We start from the raw sequence: 7,225 nt of genomic DNA, 5'->3' as shown, positions 1-7,225 counted from the left end.
GCTCTCCTAAATTCATGGCTGCTGTCTCCTTCCTGGGTAATCTTGGAGCCCAAGAAGAGGAAATCTGTCACAGCTTCCAATTCTTGTCTCTTGATTCTCCAGGACTTGATAGGGCAAGACGCCATGATCTTTGTCTTTTTAATGTTCAGTTTAAGCCCAAACTTCTCACTCTCTTCTTGTACTGGCATCAGAAGTGTCTTGAGTTTCATTTCACTTTCTGCCATTAAAGTGTTATCATTCGCATATCTAAGGTTGTTGATACGTTTTCCAGCAATCTTCACTTCAGCTGAAGACTCGCCCAGACCGGCCTTCCTCATGATGCACTCAGCATATAGGTTAAATAGGCAGGGCGACAGTATGCAGCCTTGTCTTACTCCTTTCTCAATCGGAAACCAATCAGTAAGACAATGCCCAGTTCTGACTATGGCCTCTTGCCCTTCATACAGATTCTTGAGGAGACAGATGAGGTGAATTGAAACTCCCATCTCTTGGAGAGCTTGCCACAATCTGCTGTGATCTACGCAGTCAAACGCTTTCGCATAATCAATAAAGCAGAAATAGATGGGTTTCTGGAACTCTCTTGCTTTTTCTATGATCCAGCGGAGGTTGGCAATCTGTTCTCTAGTTCTTCTACCCTTGCGAAACCCAGCTTGCACGTCCGGAAGCTCCCGATCCACATACTGCTGCAGCCTACCTTGGAGGATTTGCAATATCACCTTGCTAGCATGAGAAATAAGCGCGATCGTGCGGTAGTTGGAACAATCTTTGGCGCCGCCTTTCTTTGGAATGGGGATGTAAACTGACCTCCTCCAATCCCGTGGCCACTGCAGGGTTGTCCAAATTTGTTGACATAATGCATACAGAACGTTAACAGCGTCATGGTTGAGGTTTTGAAGCAACTCAGCTGAAATGCCATCAATTCCGCTAGCTTTGTTCTTAGCAAGGCTGGCTAAGGCTCATTCAACTTCACTCTTCAGGATGCCCGGCTCAAGATCAGTAATCCAACCATCTTTGCACATCCGGGTCCTTCTTGTACAGTTCTTCTGTGTATTCCTGTCACCTCTTCTTTATCTCTGAGGCTTCAGTGAGGTCCCTGCCTTGTTTGTCCTTTATCACGCCCAGCTTAGCACAGAAGCTTCCTTTGATATCTTTGATTGTACAGAACTCTTGTCTTCCTCAATTGGCTGTCATCCTCAATTGCTTGGCACTGTAAATTCAGGAAGGCATTCTTATCTCTCCTTGCTATTTTCTGAAAATCCGCATTGAGAACCTTGTACCTTTCTCTTTCCCCTGTAACTTTTGCCATCCTATTTGCCATTTGCAAAGCCTCTTCAGATAACCAGATTGCTTTCTTGCATTTCTTTTGCTTTGTAACTACCTTAGTAGCAACTTGTATTATATCACGACATCAGTCCACATCTCTTCAGGCTCTCTGTCTTCTAGATCTAACTCTTGAAATCAATTCCTCACTTTCCACAGCATATTTTGATGGAATTTGATCCAGATCATACCTGAAAGGCCTTCTAGTTTTCTGCGTTTTCCTCAATCAAAGCTTAAATTTGGCAACAAGAAGCTGATGATCGGTGCCACAATCGGCCCCAGGCCTTGTTTTTACTGCTTATAAAGCGCTTCTCCATCTCTGCCGGCAAAGAATATAATCAATCTGATTCCTGTACAGACCGTCCGGTGAAGTCCATGTGTACAGGCGCCTCTTGTGCTGTTGAAAATGAGTATTCGCTATGGTCAGGTTGTTTTCTTGGCAAAACTCTACTAGCCTCTGCCCAGCTTCATTTGGCTCCCCAAGACCGAACTTGCCTGTAATTCCGGATATTTCTTCACTCCCCACCTTAGCATTCCAGTCTCCTATGAGAAAAAGGTACGTCTGATGATGGAGTGCGGTCTAAAAGGCATTGCAGGTACTCAGCAGCAATATGACAGCTCCACCAGTTTTCATGCAGTTTTTTCCTGTGCAGAACTGTACACATATGGAGTCATGTATAAAATTTATACTGAAATTTTCAGTAGGGTATACACTTTTGTGCAATACTAGTTTAATGTTATTTGTAAATACCACATGAATTCTAAAACAAACAAGATGAACAGCTTGCCATTTCTAATTATTCTTTTTTTTTTCCCTGATCAGATATTTAATATTTAAAAGCATTTTCCCCATGTTCATATTGTCACGTGGTGGTGACCAGGGTCGATGACACAAATGAAGACACAGGCTTTATGGTACGGAAATTAACTCTTTATTGGGCTGACTTGTGCCCGCAAAAGAACTAAGCAACTCGGCGGCGGCGATAGCAGCAAACGTGTTGGTCGATCGTCGAACAAAGAATGCTCGTCACACTCGTCAACGCTCAATTTAAAGGCTGCACAGAACAATTTAGATAACGTCACAAACAGCTACCAGCACGGGCTGGAACATTGTGGAAAGACGCATGAGTGGCCGGAATCTTCGAGATAGACCTCGGTGCATCTTGCGCTACAACGAAACTGATAAAGGTGTGACTCACGACATCGAGCATTAACAAACAAAGATTACGGAACTGATACGCGATCCAGAATCGGAGTGATAAGCCTGTATGCCGGCGGCAGTTGAAAAACAACAGATACAATTTTGAAGGTTTCGCGGCAATATTAAAAGACTTCAATATTTACACACCCCTACTAATAATACATATTGTCACGCCACTGACGACGACGAAGGGTTGTGATGGTCTGGGAGAAGAAGAGGAAAAAGCGTTGGTGCCTGGGGCTAGTAGGCTTCACCTTATCTCACTGCCATATCACTGTAAATAAACACCCCTTTGCTATTTCATCGTAACAACTTGGTGGAAGGTGGTCCGTTCGATCCTTAAGTACGGCGCAGCAAGAACAACTGGAGTTTCGACATAGTCGCCGCCTTGCTGGACTGCCACTGCTTCCAACCATCATGGACCACACCGATTCTAACCGTGCCAGCCGCGACGCTGCAAGCCAGGCTGGTGACAGGCCTGCCCCCTCCAGCTCTATTCCCTGCCAGCCTTACCGGGAACCACGACCGCTTGCAGGAGAGGAAGGTGAGGACGTTGAGAAGTGGCTACTTCATTATGAACGAGTTAGTCGGTACAACCGGTGGGACCCTATCACCATGCTCACAAATGTCGTCTTCTTTCTAACTCACACGGCTATGACATGGTTCGAGAATAACGAGGACAATTTGACAACTTGGGAACGGTTTGCCACCAAGATCAAACAGCGTTTTGGTGACTCTGTACCGAGCAAAAAGCGGGCAGAGCAGACCGTTGCCCAAAGAGCTCAATTGCCGGATGAAACTTGTACCACATATACAGAAGAGATCCTCAGATTGTGCAGATGTGTCAATTCCAACATGCCCGAAGAAGACAGAGTCGGCCACATTTTGAAGGGTATCGCGGCTGACGTGTACAACTTTTTAATCGCCAAAGACAGCCTTGAAACCGTCTCCGATGTCATTAAACACATCCGCGCTTTTCAAGCTCTGAAAACGCGTCGTATTGTGCCAAAATTTGGGCGGCTGGCCAACGTGCCTACCGTGGCCAGCCTTGATGACCACGCCCAACTAGATCTTCCGTCGACGATCCGGCAAATCGTGCGGGAAGAACTCCTGCGGCTCAACCCATTTCCCCTGCACGAATCTGCTGAGGTCTCTGTCCAGAGGGTATCTAGACGGCCGGCTTCACCACCACAAGCGATTATCGTTCAGCCTTTCCCACAAGCTCCTGAAGTTGCAGCTTCCATTGACTATCCTCACATGCATTTCGCCAACCGGAATGCGTCGGTGCCTGACGCCCCAAGGTATGACGTCGCCTCAAGTGCACATAGATCTTCCATTCGATCTACCAGGATTCCTGAGCAGTATGAGCATTCAGCCAGACCTACGACGCACCCAGCTGCTCCCTGCTCTTATTCGCAACAGCATTTTCTACCTTCCCCGCCGATATGCTACCGCTGCGGCGTCGAAGGTCACATCGCCAGATACTGCCGCAGTAGGTTCCCACCTCGCTATAACCGTCCGGCGCTTCCAACAGTACCCAACAATCGGCAATACAATCCCGTTTTTCAACAATCAAATACTCAGCGTGGGTATTACCGCAACATCCATAACCAGAATATCCGCGACCACTCCCCTGCATCTGATAGAAGTGTTACTCCACCACCCGCCTTCCGTGCGCGTCGTTCTCCATCACCACGACGGCGCTCCATGTCGCCTCAGCATCCTCAGCCGGAAAACTAACCAGCGCGACCAATGGGGGTGAGGCCGCTGGAAATATCCCTCCAAATATAATGCTCAAAAACAAAATTCGTGTGTTTATTGATGGTGTGTATACATTAGCTTTGGTGGATACGGGTGCGACTGTGTCTGTGATGAGTAATCAGTTTAGGCGCTTGTTGGGACGGAAAGTGATGTTTGAATGTGACCGTGCTTCAACGTTTTGTGGTGTGAGTGGAGAGGCGTTGCGGCCACTGGGTGTGTGTAGTGCGCAAGTGTCTGTGGGTGGTGCAATTTTTCTAGCCGAATTCGTAGTCTTACCCCACTCTACGCATGACATCATTTTAGGAATGGACTTCTTGAAGTTTTGTGGCGCTACCGTGGACTGCCGAAGTCAAGAGGTTCATTTTGACGGCTCGCATCTGCCGACGCTTTTTGAAAGTGGCCGCAATGAAGAAACAGTTTTTAGTATTACCGAAGACACAGTAATTCCACCTTTGTCCGCCATGTTCGTGCCCATGTCCGCTCCACTTCTTCACCAGGTTTCATTTCAGGCCGTGGTGCACCCTGTTCACTCAGCATGCCTGAAGAAAAATGTTATCCCTCACTGTATGATCTCCGTGCATCACGGTAGTGCCTCGTTATGGACAATCAATCCATCGTCCGAGCCCGCAGTTTTACCAACGGGATTGAAGCTTGCCTCCTGTGAACCTGATGCGCCCCACATCGTTGCTTTGGTCAAAGATGCTACGAGTGCCACTGTACCTCTGCTTATTGATGAAACTTCGATTTTCCGCATGATCAGCGCCGATCTCAGCTCACCTCAACGCCGTACTCTTAAGGATATTCTTCTACCCTTTTCGCCTATGTTTGACTTTTCTCAAACAGATGGGCCGACCTCTCGCCCTGCGCATCGGACCCATCATACTATCGACACTGGTTCGGCTCGTCCCATTCGTCAAAAGCCATATCGCGTGTCCCCATCTGAGCGCAAAGTCATTCATGAGCAAGTGGAGGACATGCTACGGAAGAAGGTGATACAGGAGTCATCTAGTCCCTGGGCTGCCCCTGTAATTCTTGTACGCAAGAAAGATGGTTCGTGGCGATTCTGCGTCGATTATCGGCGTCTAAATTCTGTTACGAAAAAGGACGTCTATCCTCTTCCTCCCATAGACGATGCCCTCGACTGCCTCTCTGGTGCGTCCTATTTTTCTTGTCTTGATCTCAGATCTGGCTACTGGCAAATTCCAATGGACACTGCGGATAAGAAAAAAGCAGCCTTCGTAACGCCAGATGGCCTTTATGAGTTTAATGTTATGCCATTCGGGCTGTGTAATGCGCCAGCCACATTTGAACGCTTTATGGACACAGTTTTGCGCGGCTTAAAATGGGACATTTGTCTTTGCTATCTGGACGATGTCGTCATATTTGGGAAATCCTTCCAAGAACACAATGACCGTCTAGTACGCGTCTTGAATTGTCTGCACTACGCCGCCCTAATTCTAAACTTGAAAAAGTGCCGCTTTGGAGAGCGCCAAGCGCTGGTACTAGGACACCTTGTCAATGGTGATGGTGTAATGCCGGATCCCCAGAAAACTGCCGCTGTTGAGTCTTTTAAACCCCCGCAGACAGTGAAGGAGTTGCGCAGTTTTCTAGGATTGTGTTCGTATTTTAGACGCTTTATACATCGCTTTGCTGACGTTGCTTACCCATTGGCGTGCCTTCTCAACAAAAACTCTACTTTTGACTGGACACCAGACTGCGACGCGTCATTTCGTCAGCTGAAGTTTCTTTTAATATCGAAACCCATCCTGCATCACTTTGATCCTGCTGCAGTGACAGAAGTTCACACGGACGCTAGTGGAATTGGTCTCGGGGCAGTCCTTGTCCAACGGCACGATGAACGAGAGCATGTTATCGCGTACGCAAGTCGTACCCTGAGCATACCGGAGCGAAACTACACAGTCACCGAACAGGAATGCCTGGCTGTAGTTTTCGCTGTGCAGCGTTTCCGTTCATATTTGTACGGACGGTCATTTACTATCGTAACGGACCATCATTCACTCTGTTGGCTGCGGAACCTTCGAGACCCATGTGGTCGCCTCGCACGCTGGGCCCTCCGGTTACAGAAATATGACTTTGCCGTGGTGTAAAAAAGCGGGAGGCGTCATGCAGACGCAGATTGTCTTTCTAGGATGCCAATGGCCACGACTGGACCTGACAGTGACGATTTCGACAATTATATATCGACCCTCGAGCCAGCGTTCCCCGACACGAGTGTTTTCAAAACGGAACAGCAAAATGATAGCAGTCTGCAGCCTCTCTTTGCCACCGCCGAAGCCAGCGTACCTACAAGCCGTTTTTGTGTGCGTGATGGCCTCCTATGGAAAAAGAGTTATTCGCCTGTCGGCCAGCGATACTTACTCGTAGTTCCCAAGACGCTGTGCACAGACGTATTGCATGTTATGCATGATGATCCAACTTCTGGGCATTTGGGATCGGTTCGAACACTCCACCGTGCTCAAGAAAGATTTTACTGGCCCAGAATGCGCTCGACGATTGAACAATACATTGCCAGTTGCGAGCAATGTCAACGCCACAAACGTCCAACTGCAACTCCATCTGGCTTGCTGCACCCTGTGAAGACCCCAACAGCTCCGTTTGATCAAGTAGGCATTCACCTCGTAGGTCCGTTTCCGAAGTCCGTGGATGGAAATCGCTGGATTGTAATCTGCGTGGACTATCTCACACGTTACTGTGAAACCGCCGCTCTTACATCTGCTACGGCGCATCAGGTGTCGCTTTTCTTGCTGCACTCAGTCATCTTACGACACGGGCCGCCACGAATTGTCATCACTGATCGGGGCCGACAATTCACTGCTGATGTTATTGAAGAGCTCATGCGTTTATGCTCCGTAACTTTCCGACACTCGACGCCATACCATCCCCAGACAAATGGCTTGACTGAGCGCGTCAACAGAACGCTTA

Source organism: Amblyomma maculatum, chromosome 2 (genome assembly GCF_055883805.1).
Source record: "Amblyomma maculatum isolate TAMU_Amacu chromosome 2, ASM5588380v1, whole genome shotgun sequence".
Classification (NCBI taxonomy): domain Eukaryota; kingdom Metazoa; phylum Arthropoda; class Arachnida; order Ixodida; family Ixodidae; genus Amblyomma; species Amblyomma maculatum.
The sequence above is the reverse complement of the archived record's forward strand: the minus strand, read 5'-3'. Positions refer to the sequence as shown.